The 23,004-nt window shown below is 45.1% G+C and overlaps 1 long non-coding RNA gene across 1 annotated transcript; it reads right to left on the bottom strand.

Annotated features, from left to right (window-relative positions):
* Positions 1-15,589: 15,589 nt before the first annotated feature.
* On the bottom strand, positions 15,590-18,923 carry LOC121995688. Its single transcript, XR_006115892.1, has 4 exons — positions 18,379-18,923; positions 16,700-18,243; positions 16,393-16,443; positions 15,590-15,977 (listed from the first exon to the last, which is right to left on the bottom strand). It is a non-coding gene; the product is annotated as an uncharacterized LOC121995688 (long non-coding RNA).
* Between the last annotated feature and the right edge of the window lie 4,081 nt (positions 18,924-23,004).

Here is a 23,004-nt window from a genome sequence, read left to right as displayed (position 1 = left end):
GTGTAATTTTCTGTGGTGCCAAGAGAGTTATAATGAATTATTTGACGTTCCTCCAGGTCCATGACCATTAGATGCCAATGATCATCTTGGTTATGTAGAGGACAAAAAATATATCTAATGTCCTTGTCGTCATCAGTTTTTGCAGTTTGTTTCAATGCATCCACATGCATCATTCCGAACAAGTCCTATGCAAATAATAGAGCTATTATGGTGACTACATCCAATATATATTGTAAACAATTTACAATGAGATAAGGGACATACTGGGAATCAAACCCCACAAAATATGGATGGGTGGTATGGTGAGTTAGAGTGTTTGGCTTCATTAGCAAGAATATTCCAATAAACATTTATGCAATCCCCATTGGTATATTGTGTCCAATCAAATATTGTCATAAAAGATTGCATATCTAAAGAGAAATTATCATTTGCCCATATTGGTTGCACCGTCACCCTACACATAAGGATACAGTCAATGGTATTTAATAAATTAAAAATAAAAAAAATATCATTAAACTCCAATAATAATCCTTCGTTGACATGTGGGTTAAGTATTTAGGTTGGCAACTACGTTACCTTAATTGACTGAGCTTCAACAATGCATCGGCTATCACATCATCTTTGCTCTTTTTAAAAAATGTTTTCGCTTGCTGAGATAATTAAAATAATACTATGTCATTAAGGATTATAAAATAACAACTTACCTACTCTCGACCGTACCTTCAATATTTTGGTTTTGACCTTGTTAATTTCATGACATTGTGTTTCTATCTGTGATGAACTTGTATTTTCTGTCTTTGATGGTGCAGGAGCATCTGGTTCGACAGTAAGAACAAGCTGTTTGCCTTTTTTTTTGGTGCATTGGGATATCAAACTTCTCTGGGTTCTCTTTCTTTTGGGGCCTACCCGAAAATTAGTTGGAATTATAGGCAGATTAGGGTCTATGCCTTCTGATGCTGGGTCTATGCCTTCTGATGCTCTTGGCTCCCCTGATATGCTTTGTATGACTTGTTGGAGCTCTTTAATCTTATTTTCGGCATCGGCTATGATTTTATCTTTTACAGTTAAAATTCTGTTATCCACGTCAGAATTTATAGTGTCATCCTTGTTGCCACTCGTATCCCGTTCTTTACGCAGTTCACTTATTTGTTGATCCTTTTCTTTAAGCATAGCTTCCATATCAGCAATCACAATATCCTTTGCTGCTACTAGACTATCCTTTTCTTCTATCACCGTTGCCAGGTTTTTATTAGCTTCCTCCAAACTTTGAGAAGCTTTATGTAATTCTTGCTTTAAACTCTCAATTTTGTTATCCTTTTCCTTGCACAAAATACATTCTACCGTATCGTCACACTGCAGTTGACCTTCTTCGGCTTGATGTAAAGATCCTTGGCCAACCAACTCAAGATACTCAGATGCTGAGGCCGGTTTGGTAGTAAATTTAACTCTGATTCCGTCGGAATTAAATCTACTAAAATTTTATCTGCAGTTACACGGTCTATCATTTTTTTTACTGTGTCAACATGATAGTTAGGCCACTTCCATCGTAGTATTCTTGGCAATTTTTCTGGATGGTCTGGATCAATAATGCTGATGTGCTCACACACTTATACCTACAATATGATTATAAAAATAATTCATAATCTTTACACATATCTTGATATATATGTAATCAGACTTACAGCTAAAATATTTGAAAATCCCTTGAGCAAGGGGGCCTTGGGCGTTGCATCAGCTTCCTGTGGTTTTGGTCTTAATGTAAGCTCCAAGCCAATGGCGTCTAATTGAGGAGCCATGAAACTGTATACTGCATTGTACCAGTTAAACCTAGCTAAGCTGTCAAAATCATCTACACAGTCAATTAGGGAGAGCACAGGTATTCCGAGAACACTGCTACTCCCACAAAATGGAACAGTTGTAAAAAATACAGGATAAAAAGTTGACAGAGACTTGTCATTTGATCTAGACTTCCTAATCGTTTCTAAATGTTTGGCAGAACAATCCGATTCGCGGAAAAACTCCATGTACAGTGCGCTTGAAGCCTCATTTAAATCGAGACGAACCATATCTCCATTGTCGGGTAGGCCAAGAATCAGTCCCACATCTACCTTTGTAAAATTGAGCTTCTTCCCATGGAAGATAAAGTTTTTTTCCTCATGATCCCAGTTATCAAACATATTTTGTACCTGAGCTCTTACAAAAGAACTATCAGGGAGGTCGAGGATCCACGAAAAAGGTGTGTCTCGAATCATCTGTTCTTGTTCTGCAGTCGGGTTAACAGAAGAGATAAACTTTCTGAAGTGGCAAATGGTACTTTTCCAGTTCATTCTTTTAGTTCTTCCTCTGTTGACGTAACTTTGATAATTTGGTCGATCAGCACACACACTTGTCGAGACTTCTTTTGTTGCCATTGCGAACCTAGGTACTATATAACCACACCCAGAAAAACAACTCTTAGTTCCCGTAATAACGACTACGCTCTTATTCTAACACACCCACACAAACCCTAGGTTAACCGGTTATAGAAAGCTTAACTAAATGAGCAACTGAACTACGTACGGAAATGATTCTTGAACGCCGGTGAAGGTAGAGTCACGCCTCGACCGGAGCTGCGTAGAATGGCTTCGAGAAGAAGATGACGACCGAAGCAGGAGAGTGTGCACTTTTGCAGATTGAAACTTGGGCCTGATATCTCATTATTTTATTTTATTTTATCGCCTCGATTTATGTGTAAGATTATTTATTATTATTTTGAAATAATACTTTTTATAATATCAGGCCTCACGTTGGGCCTGATATGCACTCATATCAGGCCCAACGGAGGCTGATTGTATTTTAATTTTCTCACAGCACCTATAGATATTTAAATAATTATTTACCACCAGATTCTGAGTCCTTGCAACTCCAGAATACCACTAGAGCTGAAATGGGTCTAATCCGAGGTGTCTAGGTCCATAAGTGGGTTTTGACCAAAACCTACTGATGGCCCTCCCCTACTTGGATTTACATGAAATCAAGTCCCCAGTGAAGGTCTTGGTGGGGAGATGGTATATATGGTGTCAAACATAATTTATACACCATGGATTAGGAAGTATGACTCCGTTCCAGTTGCCATTTATTTTTTCATAAGGAGCATGGTAGCACATTTTGAGTTTATAGAAAGGGGGAGATAGTATAAATTTATAAGAAAGGATACCATACCAAGGCCACTTTGGGCCTGATATGGTCTCATATCGGGCTAACGTTGGGCCTGATATGATTGGATATCAGGCCCACATTGGGCCTGATATGCACTCATATCAGGCCCACATTGATAATGTGGGCCTGATATCCAATCATATCAGGCCCAACGTTGGCCCGATATGAGACCATATCAGGCCCACATTGATATGCACTCATATCAGGCCCACGTTGGGCCTGATATCCAAGCATATCAGGCCCAACGGAGGCTGATTGTATTTTAAATTTTTCCCAGCACCTATAGATATTTAAATAATTATTTGCCACCAGATTCTGAGTCCTTGCAACTCCAGAATACCACTAGAGCTGAAATGGGTCCAATCCGAGGTGTCTAGGTCCATCAGTGGGTTTTGACCAAAACCCACTGATGGCCCTCCCCTACTTGGATTTACATGAAATCAAGTCCCCATTGAAGGTATTGGTGGGGAGATGGTATATATGGTGTCAAACATAATTGATATACCATGGATTAGGAAGTATGGCTCCGTGCCAGTTGGCACGGAACAGTGCACAGCTTTTCTTTTCTACCCTATGGAAGGTGACTATTAAAATTGATGTTATTTTATTATTTTGATCAGGCCCCTATAAGAATGCTTGGAGTTTATATTAGGGGGAGATAGTGGGGTCACAATATGAAAACAAAGCAAAATGTGTAAGAGGATCATCACCTTGATCAATTCCAGTCACTTCATAATCAGACATCTATGTTGGTCTTCTTCGAACACGTTGTGGCCTTTGTGATTCTGCTTCAACCGAACTTTGATCTACTATAGGAATATTTTGAGAGACTTCCTCATGTTGTTCATCCTCTATATTCTGTTGTACTTTCTCATCATCATCATCAAAATCAACAGGGATAAATTTTTTTTAACACCATTTTGATTCCATAGCCTTGCTGTCTAGCTTCTTTCTCCTTTCATCTGGAATATGAACATAAGCGATACACCCAAAAATCCGAAAATGATCAACAGTCGGTTTTTTTCCACTCCAGGCTTCCTCCGGTGTCATATTTTGAACAGATAATGTAGGACTTCTATTCAATATATAGATGCTCCAATTAACTGCTTCTGGTAAAAAACTTTTAGGAATACCACTTGTCATCAGAAGGCTTCGCACCATATTCATAATAGTGCGGTTCTTCCTCTCGCATACACCATTCTGTTGAGGTGTGTAAGCTGTTGTAAGTTGTCTCTTGATTCCATGATTCTCACAAAAATTTACAAATTCATGTGAGTTATATTCTCCACCACGATCTGTACGCAGAACTTTAATAGAGTTGCCAATTTTTTTCGCGACAAGTACTTTGTAATTTTTGAAATTTGTAAAGGCTTCGGATTTTTCTTGCAACAAATAAATCCATATTTTGCGGCTATAATAATCAATAAAGGTAATTATGTATCTTTTACCTCCATTAGAATGCGGTGTTATTGGTCCGCAAATATCTGAATGAACGAGCTCCAATGCCGCCTTTGCTCTCCAAGATTTTCCTTGTGGGAATTGATTACGGTGTTGTTTGCTAACAACACATTCTTCATAAACTTGAGAAAGAGATGTAATTTGAGGAAGACCAATCACCATATTTTTCTGTTTTAGTGTTTTCAATCCACTAAAATTTAGATGCCTATAGCGAAAGTGCCATAACCATGCCTCATCATCAAATTTTGCTGAAAAACATGAATGTGGTGTAGTATGAAGATAAAGTGGAAACATACAATTTGCTGTCATATTAACTTGCGCAATTAAGCCCAACTTTGCATCTCGAATCCGACAAACTCCTTCTTTAATAGCAATTTCATATCCTTTTTCTTGTAATTGACCCACAGTAAGCAAATTAGTGTTTAAATCTGGCAAAAAAAAAACATTAGAGATAATATGGGTAGAGTCTCCTTTTGCTTGTATGGTTACCTTTCCTTTTCCCATAACAGAAATTGTAGAGTTGTCGCCAAATTTGACAGAACTGCGACAGGATTCATCTAAGTCTGAAAATGTATCATTTTCTCCACACATGTGATTGCTGTAGCCTGTATCTAAATACCATATATTCCGTTGAGTTTTTTCTTTCTCATGGCATACCATTAAAAGGGTCACTTCTTCTTCTTTTGCAAAGTTAGTCCCATCTTCATTTTGTTTCTTCAAATTAATATAACATTCTGATCTATAATGGCCATACCTATGACATCGGTAACATTCAACATTAGACTTGTCTGTTGACCTTGTTCTATTAGTTGTAGAATAATGGCCTCCAAGTCCTCTAGCCCTTCTTTGAAAATAACTTTCTTGGTGTTGATTTTGTTGTTGGTTCTCATGATCATTGTTGTTTCTACCTCCTCTTCCTCGTCCTCTATCACTTCTACCATTTGTAGAGTGATTTTCTGATAAGGCCTTCAATGCTTGCTCCTCTTTTTCACATTGATTGATTTTCTGCTCATGTACTGATCCGGTAGTAATAACAGGGGACCCCGCCCTGTGGAGTCAACGCCACGTGGAAGTCACAATGGCAGTTGTCCATCCGGAGAGGGCCGGGTCCGACCGGACGGCCAGCCGGCCGCTCGGTGGAATTGAACTTCCGGAGAGGGATGGGTCCGAGCGGCTGGCCGACCGGACAATATTCGACTGATGGTTAAAGGCGCCCTGTCGAAATCAGGGTTCCGGCGCTCAGTGGAAAAGGTCGCGGGGCCGAGCGGACGTCCCGCTCGGCCAAAGCCATAAGGTAACACTGTTAATAGTCTCCACAAAGCACGTGATGGAAGATCTCCCCAAGTAAACCACCGCATATGTCCGGCCGGATGTTGAGGGAGCTGTCCACTCGGAAGCCAGATCTGGAGCAAAGGGGAAAAGGACAAGGAACGTCTTTTTTTAACAACAGGTATGTTTCACGTGTGGGCCACGCTCCAAATCTTGTGACAGGGGATTCCGCTGTCCCATCGAGGACATGTTGAGACTGTAGCAGTATGGGTTAGGGAAGCTCACTGACAAGTCCTTACTGGAGTATGGGCCATGGACACGTGTACACCTCGGTAGGTGTACACTCACTTCTTCGCTGCCCTATATAAAGGCTCTCATTCTTCGCCGGAGGTACGCATTCTACGAGTTTTGAAGCCACTGTTTCTTTCTTGAGCTTCGCCTGACTTGAGCGTCGGAGGGTCGCCGCCGGGAACCCCTTCCCGGCCCGACTTCTGTGCAGGTTCGCCGGAGCTTCGTGCCACCAGTCGAAGATCCACGACAGCAGTCGAAGAGCGCCCCGTGTCTAGCGTCCATTGATTCAGTATTCGGACAGGATCAAATTGGCGCCGTCTGTGGGAACGCTCCTGCATCTGACCGGAAACAATGGACGAGGCTGGACGACAACACACGGTGACGCTTTCCACGGAGGAACTCGACGCTCTGATCGAGATAAGGGCCGCCAAGCTTGTGGAGTAAAAACAGAGAGCCACGGCCGAGCGGCCGGAGCAGCAAGCAATGTCAGCGTCTGGTGGTCGAGCGGAAGCACCGCCGGCCACCGTTGCATTTCATTGAGCCCTATTCCGCACCCCTGAAGCCGCAGCAGCTCATAGAGATCGTGGATCTTCTTCGGACGAAATGCCTAGAAGAGGCGACAGAAAAGGGAAAGCCCCCTGAGCGGACGCATCGCCCGAGAGGATTAATCGTCAATTTTCGGAGGCTATTCTACGAGATCCTCTGCCGAAGCACTACGTGCCTCCGACGATCGGCGAGTATAATGGGACAACGGACCCAGACGATCATCTGGGTAAGTTTGATAACACAGCTACGCTTCATCAATACACAGATGGAGTAAAATGCCGAGTTTTCCTTACTACTCTCTCGGGATCGGCTCAACGGTGGTTTCGGAGGCTGCCGGACGGATCCATCACAAGCTTCAAGGACTTCCGAACGGCCTTCCTCCACCATTTTTCGAGCAGTCGGCGCTACTAGAAAACGAGCGTGAGCCTGTTCGCCATTAAGCAAGAAGCCCGTGAATCGCTCCGAGCTTACATCCAGCGGTTCAACAAAGTGGCCATGGATATTCCAACGGCCACCTCGGAGACCATGATGAATGCCTTCACACAAGGCCTAGTGGATGGAGATTTCTTCCGATCGCTCATCCGAAAGTCGCCCCGAGACTACGACCACATGCTACATCGGGCCAACGAATACATCAACGTGGAGGAAGCGCAAGCAGCCAGGAAAAAAGAAACGCCAACCGAGCAGGCTTCTCCTGCCGAGCGGAAACAGCACGTCGCAAACCAGCCGCCCAGGGGACCGAGGGCCGAAGCAATCCGCTCCCCCCATGCCAGGTCTCACGTGCAAGAGGTAGCTGCCGGCCAGCCTAAGCCAAAGAAGAAATGGACCCCGATGTTCTGCTCCTTCGACCAGACGGATACGCACAACACAAGGGATTGTCGAAGTCTCCCCTTTGTGGCTCATCCTGTGCCCCGGAATGGCGGCCGACGGTCTCCCTCAGTCGACAGGCGACAGAGAACTAATGAAGCCGATCGGACGCGAGCTGATAGGCCACACCAACATACTCCCGATCGGCATCGTTCTCCAAGGCAGGGGAATCGCCGAGCGTCAAGAGAACGGTCCCGACCGTCTGCTCGGGAAGAAGAAAATAGAAGCAATACTTCCCGAGGCGAGATCAATATCATTGCTGGTGGGCCGACCGGAGGAGACTCCAACTGAGCGAGGAAGGCGAGCGTCCGACAGCTCCAGATCCATGCAGTCGGCTGCAGCCAGGAGCGGGCGAGCGGACCGGAAATCAGTTTCGGTCCAGGGGACTTGGAAGGAGTTGAAGTACCCCACGACGACGCTCTGCTCATCAAAGTGGTAATAGCCAACTACACTATTCACCGTGTATTTATTGACACAGGAAGCTCGGTCAACATCATATTTAAGAAGGCGTTTGATCAACTACAAATTGACTGACCCGAGCTGCTGCCCATGACAACCCCCCTCTACGGATTTACGAGAAATGAAGTACTTCCGGTCGGACAAATCCGGATGGCTATTTCATTGGGAGAACAGCCGCTCAGAAGGACGCGTTCAACAAACTTCGTGGTGGTCGACTCTCCCTCATCATACAACGTCATTCTGGGACGACCGGCGCTCAGTGAGTTCCGAGCGGCCGTCTCAACCTTCCACCAGAAGATCAAGTTCCCCGTCGAAGACAAAGTAGGAGAGGTACGGGGAGACCAACTGGCAGCTCGGCGATGTTACATTGAAATGGTCCGAGCAGAAGCAAGTTCCGCTCGGAAATCGCCACGGATCGAGGTGAATGCTATAACTGAAAAGCCTCCCTCTTTAATTTACGAAGAAAAGGAGGAAGTACAGATACACCCTACCCGATCGGAGGCTACAACATTCATCTCGTCCGATCTGGAGGCCAACCAGAAAGACGAGGTGATCCAATGCCTCAGGAGAAACCACGATGTCTTCGTCTGGTCGACACATGAGCTGTCCAGAATTTCACCAAGTATAGCGCAGCATGAACTACACGTCCGACCGGACACTCGGCCTGTGAAGCAGAGAAAAAGATATTTCAGCGTCGAGCAGAATTCCATCATCCGAGCGGAGGTGGAGAAGCTTTTGGAAGCTGGCCATATACGTGAGGTACAGTTCCCGAGCTGGCTGGCTAACGTAGTATTAGTCTCCAAGCCGGGCAACAAGTGGAGAGTATGCATAGATTTTCGGGATCTCAACAAAGCCTGCCCGAAAGACTTTTACCCCCTGCCCCGGATTGATCAGTTGGTGGACTCTACGGCCGGCTGCGAATTAATATGTATGCTCGATGCTTACCAAGGCTATCATCAAGTGCCGCTCGCCCGTGAAGATAAAGAAAAAGTCAGCTTCGTGACAGCCGACGTCACATATTGCTATAATGAGATGCCGTTCGGATTGAAGAATGCGGGAGCCACCTATCAGCGCTTGATGAACAAAGTATTTAGAGAGCAGATCGGGCGGAATCTGGAAGTTTATGTGGACGACATTCTCATCAAGTCCGGCCGATCGGCCGATCTCTTCAAAGACATGGAGGAAACCTTCTGAACGCTACGCAAGTATGGAGTCAAGCTAAATCCCCAGAAGTGCCTGTTCGGCGCAAAAGGAGAGCGTTTCCTAGGATATATAGTGACCGAGCGGGGAATTGAAGCAAATCCCAGCAAGGTGAAAGCTCTGCAAGACATGCCGCCTCCAAGAAATACAAGGGAAGTGCAGCGTTTGACCGGTCGGATAACTGCTCTGTCCAGGTTCATCTCCAAAACTGCCGACCGGAGCCTCCCTTTTTTCAAGATCTTACGCAAGGCTACAAAATTTCACTGGGACGAAGAATGCGACCGGGCGTTCAAAGATTTAAAGGCATATCTGAATTCGCTCCCGGTATTAGCCAAGCCGACTATTGGTGAGCCACTTTGTATTTATCTATCCTCGACCGAGCAGGCAATCGACTCAGCACTGGTGAGGGCGAGTGGAGAGGAGTCTGTGTATTTCCTTAGTCACATTTTAAAAGATGCTGAATCTCGCTACACTGAGCTCGAAAAGCTAGCTTTCGCTCTGGTCCTCGCCGCTCGACGCCTTCGTCCGTATTTCCTGGCGCATACCATCATTGTCAAAACCAATAGCCCGCTCGGGCGTGTATTGCTGAATCCAGAAGCGTCCGGGCGGCTCATCAAATGGACGACGGAGTTAAGTGAATTTGACATTCAATACCAGCCCCGCTCGGCAATCAAAGCGCAGTCCTTGGCGGATTTTGTGACTGAGGTTCAGAATTCAGAGCCGAAAGCTATGTGGAGAATATTTGTGGACGGATCATCCACTCGGCTCGGAAGCAGGATTGGGATACTGTTGCTCTCCCCTCAAGAAGAAAAGATGCACTTATCCGTCAGGCTGGATTATAAAGCTACAACCAACGAAGCAGAATATGAGGCCCTCATAGCCGGCTTACAGGCCGCCCGGCATGTAGGTGCCGGACAGGTAACACTCCATTCAGACTCCCAATTGGCCGCTCAGCAGCTGACAGGCACCTTTGAAATCAACAACGCTCGGCTCAGGCTTTACGCTCAAGCCTTCGAGAAGCTCAAGACTGACTTCCGAGAAGTTATCATCCAAAAGATACCCCGAGCGGAGAACCAAGCGGCTGATGAGTTAGCCAAGCTTGCAAGTTCAATGACGCCGATCGCCATCCAGCAGCCAATTGAACAAGTATCTTTGGTGGCGCATGTCGATCGGATGGAGGGCCTCGCATTTCCGAGCGACTGGAGGACACCCATCACGGAGTTTCTGCGCTCGGGCGCCACATCGTCCGATCAGAATGAAGCTCAGCTGCTAAGGAGGAGAGCCGGTCGGTTCACACTCATCGGCGATCAACTCTACAAGAAGGCTTTCTCCCGCCCGTTACTGAAATGCGTGAGCCCGGAAGACGCGGCTTACATTCTCCAAGAAGTACATCAAGGATCGTGCGGAGGGCATCCGGGCGGACGATTACTAGCTAAGAAGATCCTGCTAGCTGGGTACTTTTGGCCGACTTTACAAGCGGACGCCGCTCGGACCGTGTCGATGTGCCTTTCGTGCCAGAAGTACCATAACTTCTACCACCGACCGGTAGAGGAAATGAAGGCATCAACCGTTTCATGTCCGTTCGATCAATGGGGAATGGATATTGTTGGTCCATTTCCGATGGCGACCGGGCAGAGGAAGTTTTTGCTAGTGGTGGTCGATTATTTTTCCAAGTGGGTGGAGGCTGAGCCGCTAGCAAAGATCACCGAACAGATGGTCAAAAAATTCATCTGGCAACACATCATCTGTCGGTTCGGCATCCCTCGCCGATTGGTTTCCGACAATGGGCGGCAATTCACAGGAAAGTTGCTGGAAGATTGGTGCCAAAGCTATGGCATCGAGCAACACTTCACGTCCGTGGCCTATCCCCAAAGTAACGGTCAAGCCGAGGTAGCCAATCGGGAAATTCTTCGCATTCTGCGCGCTTGGCTCGATCACTTGGGAGGAAGTTGGGTAGATGAAGTGTCGGGCGTCTTATGGGCCATCCGAACGACTCCAAAGGAAGGGACGAGCGTCACGCCTTTCCACTTGGTGTATGGCGGCGAAGCGGTCATTCCTGTTGAAGTCGGCGTCGAGTCCGCTCGGATCCAAAATTACGATGAGGACAACGCCGAGCGGAGGAACATGGAGCTGGATTTGGTCGAAGAAGAAAGAGCCAGGGCGTCCGTTCGGCTGATGGCGTACCGGCAGCGGATGAAGCAAAACTACAACCGCCGCGTAATCCCCAGATCATTCCAGGCCGGCGATCTCGTCTGGAAGAAAGTCAAGCCGGTCGGCGACGTTGGCAAGCTAGAGGCACCGTGGGCGGGCCCCTTCAAGGTTATTGAAAAGTTCCGCTCGGGCGCTTATTATTTGGAGGATGAAGACGGGCGTCAACGGGACCGGCCGTGGAGCGCGAATCATCTCCAGCCTTATCGGGCTGGGTGAAAGGTGCCTTAATGTAACTTATTTTTGCATATATGTTGGTCGCTCGTACCTTTGTAATGCAGGAAGCGAAATTAATTCAAAGGATTGCCAATGGGTTTGCCGAGCGGCTGTATTAAAGTTAGCCTTAAAGAAGACCGTCGAGCTTCGACATTAAAAATCGAGAGACGAGCCGGCGTCTATAAACCCTCCGAGCGGAAGACCGTCGAGCTCCGACGTTAAAAATCGAGAGACGAGCCGGCGTCTATAAACGTCCGAGCGGAAGACCGTCGAGTTCCGACGTTAAAAATCGAGAGACGAGCCGGCGTCTATAAACCCTCCGAGCGGAAGACCGTCGAGCTCCGACGTTAAAAATCGAGAGACGAGCCGGCGTCTATAAACCCTCCGAGCGGAAGACCGTCGAGCTCCGACGTTAAAAATCGAGAGACGAGCCAGCGTCTATAAACCCTCCGAGCGGAAGACCGTCGAGCTCTGACGTTAAATATCGAGAGACGAGCTGGCGTCTATAAATGTCCGAGCAGAAGACCGTCGAGCTCCAACGTTAAATATCGAGAGACGAGCCGGCGTCTATAAATAAGCCGAGCGGAAGGCCATCGAGCTCCGACGTTAAATATCGAGAGACGAGCCGGCGTCTATAAAACCTCCGAGCGGAAGACCGTCGAGCTCCGACGTTAAAAATCGAGAGACGAGCCGGCGTTTATAAACGTCCGAGCGGAAGATCGTCGAGCTCCGACGTTAAATATCGAGAGACGAGCTGGCGTCTATAAAACCCTCCGAGCGGAAGACCGTCGAGCTCCGACGTTAAAAATCGAGAGACGAGCCGGCGTCTATAAACGTCCGAGCGGAAGACCGTCGAGCTCCGACGTTAAATATCGAGAGACGAGCCGGCGTCTATAAACGTCCGAGCGGAAGACCGTCGAGCTCCGACGTTAAATATCGAGAGACGAGCCGGCGTCTATAAACCCTCCGAGCGGGGAATGCCTATAAAGAGAATACAATTGCCCCAGAAACTCACCCTCAATATCATTAAATCGTCTCTACGTTCCGCTCGGCCCAGAGCCAAAAAGTACTTGCTCGATACATAGCGAAGGATCTCTGCTATCAGAGCGGAAAATTAAGTAGGCGAAGTATTACATGTTTAGCCGAACGGCAGGGCAATGCCAGGCACTTGGTAAAAATCCCTTTCGAATACCAGAGGGGTGATAATGGGAGAGCGGATGAACACATATTTTGGTTATGTAAAAAGACAGCAAATATAAGGAAAACATTGCATTAAAGTTAAAGCTTTAGGCCGAGCGGCCCAATTACAAAAAAGGATGATATCCTGGCGAGTGGCCGAATTACAGAAAGCTACTCAATATAATCATAAAGGTCCCTGGGAATGTTATTCAGAAGCGCCACCTGATCGCCGGCCGGAATAGCAGTAGACTCCGGGAAAAGACCCTTAGACTTCAGATAAGTGGTGGTGGCGGTCATAGCCAAGTCGAAGGCTGTGTACATCCGCTCGCATATTTTCTCTGAGAATTTGGGCGAGCGGACGTAGCTCTGTCTTAAGGCAGTAACTCGACTCGGCTCGGCATCTTGATATTCTTTGAAAGCCGCCTGGGAGCCAGTAAGGGCCTCATTCAGATTCTGAATCTTAGCCGCGTCGGCCGAGCGGCCCGCCTTCTCCCTGTCGAGCTGCTCCTTTAGCTCCAGGCCCCGAGCCTCAACGTTCTTCTTCTCCAGATCGGAGATAGCTGTATTCTTTCGAGTGGTGGCCAGGGTTATTTTTGTGTCAAGCGACTTGACTTGTCGCTCGGACTCGGCCAGGGCATGGGCCTGGTCGGCTGTCTTCTTCTGCTCGGCCGCCAGCAGAGTTTGAGCTTTCTTCAGCTCTTTTTGCAGATCGGAATATGAAGGGCCCTGAAGGCCGGACGGACCAACTGCTGCCTTCAGTTGTCGCAACTCTTCATCCATCAAGGCCAAGCGGTTGGAAACCGCAATTTCCTCCACCCATCTCTGACGAGAGAGATTAGAAGCTGTTAGTGGCCGATCGGAAGGAATGAACACAAAAGTTGGTAGATTACAAACTTACCCCCGTGGCCTGCTGCATATGGCTGTTAGCCAAATTCCCGATGGGGATCAGGGCGACGCGTGCCCGAGCGTCGGCCCACATCTCAGCGAGAGGCCCCTTCAGAGTGATAGTGTGCTTGGGCGCAGTCGGTTGATCGGCCTCTGGCAGCAGCTCTTCAGTCGGGAGATGAAGAGTGACCCGAATGGTACGACCATGACCGGGGGTCGTCCGACCGGCAGTCGGAAGGGGATCAGAAGCCGACGCTGAAAACTGCGAATGAATGGTCGAGCGTTGGACTGAGTGACGAGCGGGCGGAAGGGTGCTGATTGGAATAGCCTCCACTGGAGCAGCGGGCTCGTCCCAATTCGAAGGCGTCCGGTCGGACGAGATGGTTTCGGTCTCTGGCGCCTTGCCTTGAGCGGTTGCAGTGACCCGCTCGAATGGTTGGACCGCGGAGGTTGCCGACCGCAGGGGAGTCTCCACTCGGCGCCTCTTTTGTAGAGGCTGCTCCTCCTCCCGAGCGGAACCTTCCTCGGGGGCAGTTGGTTCTCCAGGAGGGGTGGCGCCGTTAGCCACATTTTGTTGGGAAGCTTGAGCGGCAGACTCAGCTTGAGTCCCGCTCTCTCCTTCGTGGGATCCGACCGGCTGGATACCCAAAGCTTCCATTTCTCTGGCCGCCGCGGCTTCCAGAGCGGCCGCCTTTCTCTTCAAAACACCGGCCATGACCGAATCCATGACGATGTCCGCTGCAAAGAAAGGAAAAGAAATCAGTTAGCAATCAAAGCAAATGCCCAACCAAAGTTCTTACCGAAGCCGGCCGGAAGAGGAGTCCGTATAGGACTCAGCCCGAAGATGTACATCACTCCCTCGTGGAGAAGTTTGTTGATGTCAAGTCGCAGACCGGCCAGTATATTTGCAGCGTGGAGGTAGTCCGGTCGGGTCTTGAACTTCTTCAACTCGGGAGTGGGGGGTAGGCTGACCTGCCACTGGGTCGGGAAGTTGGCCCGATCGGGCATACGGATGTAGAAAAAATAATCCTTCCAATGTTTATTGGAAGTAGGAAGTTTGTTGAAAAAGACCAAGCCGGGCCGAGCTTGGAACATGAAGGTGCCCGGCTCGGCTTGCTTGGGGTAATAGAAATAAAAGAAGACCTCCGATCGGAGGGGGATGTTGTGAATCTTAAACAAAACGACAACACCGCAGAGGAGACGGAAGGTATTGGGTACTAAACTGCCGAGCGGCACACCGAAAAAATTACAGACATCTATGATGAAAGGGTGTACAGGAAAACGAAGACCGGCGGTAAATTGGTCTCGGAAGACACAGAAAGCTCCGCGCGGCGGCCTGTGAGGCCGAGCGGAAGGACCAGCTAAGCGAATTTCGAAATCCTCTGGGATTTCGAAATTGTCTGTCAAAATATCGAAGTCCCGCTGATCGAATCGGGACTGCATGGTCACTACAAGAAAAAAGCTAATAGACAACGCTTTAAAAGCGTTGTCTATGTGGCTGAAAAAACGTTGTTAAAAGCACTGTTGTTAAAAGTCTGCTCAAAGACAACGCTTTAAAAGCGTTGTCGTTTGTAGAAAAGACAACGCTTTTGCAACTCTTTAAAAGCGTTGTTGTTTTTTACAAAGACAACGCATAAAAAGCGTTGTCTTTTTTAAAGACAACGCATAAAAAGCATTGTCCTCTTTAGCAAAGACAACAATTTCACAACACATAAAAAAGCATTATCCAAGAAGTTTTAAACTATTATCTTTTAATACCAAAGACAAATAAAAGATAAATGAAAATAAATCTACTTCAATCAACGACATATTATTAAATAAACAACCAAGATAAATATATAAATTATCATCCATACACTTTATAACAAGCATAATTACTTGCATACAAAGAAATTTTAATTAGGAGACACTGAAAACTTCTATCATCTACATCTTATTGTATGAAATTAAAGGATCTTTATAGATGCTACTTATCCTCTTGACTTGAATGTTCTTTACTCATTGACTTTAACCATATTCTCACTTAAATCCCAAAGCCTTCTTGATAGTTCTTCGTCGAAGTACTTCCCAATCACACCCATGATGTTCGGATGCAGTGCCACATAGCATGTAGTTGTTGCTCCTGTAATCATCCATACCCGAGCTATTTAGCTGGAGTTTTTGAATACCTCCATTCACCTTCAAAAATATCTGAAAATGCACTGCACATGAAAGATTCAAGACAAAGTGTAAGCTAGTCTTGATGACCCACAAAAATGGCCAACAACAATATCTCTCGTAGATTCTATAAACTCTTAGATTCTGAAGTAGGAATCAAGACAATTTACTTAACATTAAATCAACAAACAACACAACATAACTAATAAACCAAAAAAGGAGAGCAAATTCATGGCTTAATGTACAATATCTTATATAATCAATATCCACATTTCACTATGTGCTACCATGTCATGGTTGTGCTAGCAGAAATGTTGATGCTACTATTTTAGAATTCCACAACATCTTCCCATTGTGATGTTCATCTAAGATAGAATGACAAAAACACACAACCAATATGGGCAATCAATAGAAATATGAACAAATCCATCTAAAAACCAAATAATTTTTTTTATATACCTCTAGGAATGATGGTCGAACTTCTATAAGTTGCACCAAGGCAGAACAAACCTGTGTATCAAAGAAAACAAACATAGATCGGTGAAAGATCAAAAAACTTAAGGTAAAAAATACTTAAGGAACACGTAAGTTTGGATTCATTAAAGAACTCTTTTTTCTTACATATACATATCCAACATCCTTACCAATCACTCAAAGTTATTAGATTTATTTGAGAACTCTCCGCTTTCAAACAAATTTTAACAAAAAAGAAAAGTTATTAGGCCCATGCAATTTTCTAAGAGAATGGAGATAAATGATGACGAACCTCTCTCTTGATATATGCAGCCATGGACTTTTATTTTTCTATATTTTGCATCTTAATCCTCCATATTCTGATCAAGTAGTGCTTCTTCCTCCTCTTCGCTTATCAATGTCTCCTCAAAGAGCATCATGCAAGCAATTTTGAGCATCACTTAGCTATGTTTATATGTGGCTTTCTCGTTGCACTTGAGAAGAGGCTTAAAGTAAAAATTGTATGCTTGACATGTGCGTTATCAACAATGCAGAATATATATATTACTGAAAATGTATATCTCACACAAAAGTTACTTGCAATGAAGAAGAAAAATCATATGTAATCAACTTAAACAAGCATATCAAACGTATCCTTTAGAATTTACCTGTGATATGATGTCCTTTAGAAGTGATACACAAGAAGCTAATAAAGTTCCATATTCAAATACCAGAATTGCTAAGTAGAAAATTTGATGGTATAAGACCACATGTAAGTAGGAATTTGTGTTATTAATTTATCATAATATGAAAATTAAAGAGAACTTATTCTCAAAGAAGGATATTTTATTTTAAGTTTTACATTGCATACTAGGAATACATCCACTAATATGCATGCTAGGAAAGGGCCAAAAAAACAATGGTTAAAAACTCAGTTGGTGGAACAGACTGCCTAAATTCATGAAACCTCATAGAGTGCACAGGTAGCTTCATTTCTTAACTTGCTTTAGAAAGGAACCAAGTAGAAATTTCTAACTGCCTACAAATAGGAAAAACATCTATAGGAAGACAAGCTAGGGGATGCAATATGGGCATTAAGTTCGAATTGTCGAACATACATCAATACTGGATAAGAAGTCAAGAACAAAAAAGGATGTCATTACAATCCAAATAAATTTTCATACAGCATGTTAGAATAATAGAAATAACATGTTCATTTAGAGAGGAAATGCTACTCATGAGTTGGCTAACAAAAGAGAACAATGTCATATCACAAACAGATATATCAAGAGAAGTATCAAAGAGAATCCCCACATAATTGTGAAGGCCAAAACAAACTGCATATTGGCATACAAGATATAAAGATAATATCAATAAGACTGTCAAGACAAATCCCTAGATATTTCTGATAACAAAAAGAACAGAGGAAAAGGTGCCTCTGCAGCAAGGTTAATTATTACAGCTGCTACTCTAATTTTTTTTTGGTTTGGTTCCAACTCTATCATGAAAGCTCTTTGAAACTTGCATATTCCGAACTTAATTAAATGTTTCAACTAGAAAATGAAGGAAAATTCCACCAACTTTTCAGTGATCTATGAAAAAGCTATCCCAGCAAGATCACGCCAACTATTTCTAAGTTTGAAAATGCATCTAAACCAGAATTTCAGAACTAACTTTCTTCTGTTGGTACATATCACCTAAACAAGAATCTAAGAAAGAAAAGGGCAAGCATACTCTGATGAACTTACCTTCTTGGCAAGAGAACAAGACTTGTCTTGCGAATTCAAAATCTCGTCCTAGAACAGACCGAGAAATTTAGGGCCAAACCTAGCCGAATTGGGTGTGTCAGTTCTAATTCTGCCAAAGCAACGTCCAGTCATAGCCAATTTCAATCAAGAAAACCAATTCACTTAACCTATCTAGAAATAACATGGTAGCATCTACACTGATAAAACGATTACAGGTGATTAAAAAACAGCAAAAAAAGTTTACAATGTGAGCTGGTCTTCCAGTCAAACGATAAGTTCAGATAAGAACTCTCCTCTTCAAATCCGAAGAGGAGAGGGGCTGCTGGCTAGTGATGAAGCTTTACTCTTCAAATCCGAAATGGAGAAGTGGAAGGAAACTAGTTGTGGCGAAGAAACCTCTACTAATCAGGAGAGGGTGATGTAGAGTTCGGTGGTGGCGCCTCTCCCAATTGGAAGAAGCTGTGGGCTAAAGATGAAGGCACCGTGAGATGGCTTTCAGATCTGGAAGCTCTGTGAGAAGACCTTGCCGTCAACAGCGAGGAAGATGGTAGAGGAGATGAGATGGCCTGCGGATTCTGGGATGAAGCTCCTATTGTGTGCATTAGCGTCGGATGTAGATGAGATGGAGGCGGAAGAGGGAGCCTGTCCTCTTCCAATCGGGTAGAGGAAGAGAATGAGGGACGCCGACAGTGATGGAGAAGGCGAGAGATGATCGAACTTGTGAGGGGTTCGGGAGGTTTTCGAAAGATAGGTGGGTGCCAGTGAGTGAAACCTAGGGTTTTTCAACTCTATCCAACGGTTTGTACCATTCTAGATTTAATTTAGACGAGAACTCAATAATAGACAACATTAAAAAAATAATAATAGACAACGCTTTTCAAGAAGTGTTGTCGTTGACTTATAAAAATCACTAAAAGACAATAGTTTTAAAAAAAGTGTTGTCTATTAGTAAGAAAATAAAGAAATAGACAATGCTTTTCACTAAAAGCGTTGTTAAAAAAAAAATGACAACGCTTTTTAAAAAAAGCGATGTCTTTTAAGTGTTGTAAAAGTCCAATTTTCTTGTAGTGGGTGGTGTACCATGGGCCGAGCGACTGATCTTCGGGATTGGAAGAGCTAGCCATTGGCCGATCGGGAGAAGTCAAAAGGCAAAAAGGCAGGAGAAAAACAACAACAAACGAAAGGAGGTTTCAAGGGTCGAAACTGAGAAAGAAATGCGGAGGAAACACCGAAAAGGAGGAAGGAAGATATAAAACCTTGCTGCGGGGAAAGGGATCAAGGAAAAGGCGTCGGAGAGCAGAAACAGGATCGCCGGAGCTCCAAAGCGCAGGGGGCAATGGTTGAAATCGCGGAGGCAAGTGAGGAAGAGAAGGAAACGAAGAATTTATAGGGTGAAGGCCGGACGGCCTCCACCGTTGGATCCAGGTCACGGGAATCAAAGCATGCATCGAGCCGTCCATTTCGAATAGCTTCGATCACATCAAAACACCATGCCGCCACCGCCGTACGCCGATGGCAGTGCTCCACGTGGCATTCAATCATTCGGAGCATTTAATGAAAGCATGCTCAACCTTAATGTCGAAGATTGGCGCAGAACACGAGGAGATCCGGTGAATGCCATTGTTGATTCGCTTAAGGCTACCTCTATGGTTGGCCGAGCGGAGGATACCAACACGGAGGAGCCGCTCGTCCAGATTCTTAGTCCAGTCAGTTGGACTATTCATCTCCTTCGACTAGACTTGAAAGGGAGGCAAGTGATCCGGTAGTAAGAACAGGGGACCCCGCCCTGTGGAGTCAACGCCACGTGGAAGTCACAGTGGCAGTTGTCCATCCGGAGAGGGTCTGGTCCGATCGGCCGGCCGGCCGCCCAGTGGAATTGAACGTCCGGAGAGGGATGGGTCCGAGCGGCTGGCCGACCGGACGATATTCGGCTGATGGTTAAAGGCGCCCTGTCGAAATTAGGGTTCCGGCGCTCCGCTCGGCTAAAGCCATAAGGTAACACTGCTAATAGTCTCCACAAAGCACGTGATGGAAGATCTCCCCAAGTAAACCACCGCATATGTCCGGCCGGATGTTGAGGGAGCTGTCCGCCCGGAAGCCAGATCTGGAGCAAAGGGGAAAAGGACAAGGAACGTCTTTTTCTGACAGCAGGTATGTTTCACGTGTGGGCCATGCTCCAAATCTTGTGACAGGGGATTCCGCTGTCCCATCGAGGACATGCTGAGACTGTAGCAGTATGGGTTAGGGAAGCTCACTGACAAGTCCTTACTGGAGTATGGGCCATGGACACGTGTACACCTCGGTAGGTGTACACTCACTTCTTCGCTGCCCTATATAAAGGCTCTCATTCTTCGCCGGAGGTACGCATTCTACGAGTTTTGAAGCCACTGTTTCTTTCTTGAGCTTCGCCTGACTTGAGCGTCGGAGGGTCGCCGCTGGGAACCCCTTCCCGGCCCGACTTCTGTGCAGGTTCGCCGGAGCTTCGTGCCACCAGTCGAAGATCCACGACAGCAGTCGAAGAGCGCCCCGTGTCTAGCGTCCATTGATTCAGCATTCGGACATGATCATGTACTAATAATGAACTTTGTAATTCATCAATCGAAAGTAGACTTACATCATTTTCTTCTTCAATGGCACAGACAACAAAATTAAATTTTGGTGTCATAGATCGAAGAATTTTTTCGACGATAAGAGCATCCTCTGTCTTGTCGCCAAGGATCCGCATTTTGTTGATGATTGCCATCATTCTTAAAAAATAATCCGAAACTGATTCTCCTGATTTTATTCGGAGCATTTCGAACTCCGAACGAAGTGCTTGAAGCTGCTGCCTCTTAGCTCTTGTCGTACCTTGGTACTTCTTTTTCATAGAATCCCAGATATCTTTAGCAGTATCCTTGCAGAGAATGGTTTCCAAGATAGAGCGATCAATAGCTTAGAAGAGATAATTCTTTGCTAAGATCTTTCAATTGCGCATCTATTAGCGCAACATCTTCTATCGGTTCTGCTACTCCAGAAATCACGACCGTCCAATATTCTTTAGATCTTAAAAAATTCTCCATGAGCATGCTCCAATGGTTATAGTGACCATCAAATCGAGGAATGACAGGTTGTACAAAATTTTCGGAAGACATAACTCTCTTCAAAACTTTGCTCTGATACCACTGATAAGCAAAATAGACGAGTCGAGGACACAAGGAGGATAAAAAATAAGTTTTTCACACATACATTTCATTGATCATTACATATCCTATTTATTGTAACGACCCAATTTTTCTCATTAAGAGTCCTAAAAGTGTTTTAAAATATTTAGAAATACTTTAGAAAAATTCTAGAGATTTTTAGAAATTTTTAGAGTATTTTTATGAAATTTTTGGAGGTCGTTTGGTATTTTTACCAAAAGAAAGAAGTTGTGACAAAAAAAATGTCCAAGTCGAGGCTCGAACCGACAACCCCTGACCCGAGCAAAACCCGACTAACCAACTGAGCTAGCAGTTATTACTAAATCAAGTAAAGGAGAATTTTATTTAATGAGTAGAATTTAATAACAAGAATTAATGGGCAGAAAATGGTTGCAGCCGAGTTTCGAACCCGCGAGCCACACATTATGCAGAACGCGGCCAACCAACTCTTCCACGAGTATTTCGTGAAATGATAGGGTGCGAAATATTCTTAAGAAATGGTTAGTAATAAAAATAATCCTAGGTTATAAAAAGAGGTTAAGTTAAGAGAGGAAATTATTTCTCTCGATCCCTCTCCCCTTCTCTCGAGTTCGACGGCGCGGCGGCGATTCCTTCTCGGGAGAAAACGAAGCCGAGCTTAGGGCTCAACTTCGGCGGCCGGCCAAGGCAAGGTTCTGTGGATTCTTCACACCGCCGAGCTTCTCTCGACGAGGAGAAGTCTGGAGCACGAGGAGGAGCCGCGATTTCGAGTCTTCCGATCAGAGCTCCGAGACCTAGAAGTCCTCCTTGCGTTTGGTTGTGAGTTCTGTTAGTTAGAGCCCTAGAGCCAATCATTTGATGATTGTATGAGCTCATTGTATCATATTCTTGTATATTAATAAAGGTATTTGTTTTGTTATTATACTTATTTGTATTAGTGCCAAATAGACTAAGTATAATAGCGTCCTTGAGTAGAAGGTTCATACATATATCAATCGATTAGTTGAATCGATAGTGAGATGATATAGGGAACACTACTCTAAATCATTCCTAGTCGAGTATTAACATTCAGGGACAATGTTAATGCAATAAGACTAGCATGTAGGTCAGCTCGATGACTTGATCTCACAAGTCATGGATATAGAGATATCAAGCTGACACATGGGTATACATTGGAGAATGTATACTGAATGACCCGCCATGAGAAAGTATCATGGATCGTTATATGAGTGTCATATACTTTCTCATGTGGCTATTAGTATGACTATTAGTCCTTAGACCTGAAGTCACTATGGATCCCTACATAAGGAGTTATGTACTTTGGTTTCGTCAAACGTCACCCGTAACTGGGTGGACTATAAAGGCGATTACTGGGTATATAACGAATTATGTAGAGGGATGTGAGTGATGTAGATGGGATCTATCCCTCCCATATGACGGGAGCGACATCGGTATTCTTGATAGAGTGAGACCACTAAGTGCATGGCCATGCCCAAATGAGTCAACATTAAATGTTGAGCTCATTTGATTGAGTGAGTCTACTTGGAGTTCAAGATTTAGATTGATTAGAGGATGACACGGTCTATGTCTCATATTGATCAATCTAGATGTCTTGGATAGAAGGACACTTGTCATATATTGTGAGGAGTCACAATTAGTAGTCACAAGGTGATGTTGGATCTCGACATTTCTTGTAACTTGGGTAGTAATGA

The sequence above is a fragment of the Zingiber officinale genome, chromosome 6A (genome assembly GCF_018446385.1).
Source record: "Zingiber officinale cultivar Zhangliang chromosome 6A, Zo_v1.1, whole genome shotgun sequence".
NCBI classification, from domain to species: domain Eukaryota; kingdom Viridiplantae; phylum Streptophyta; class Magnoliopsida; order Zingiberales; family Zingiberaceae; genus Zingiber; species Zingiber officinale.
The sequence above is the reverse complement of the archived record's forward strand: the minus strand, read 5'-3'. Positions and strand labels throughout refer to the sequence as shown.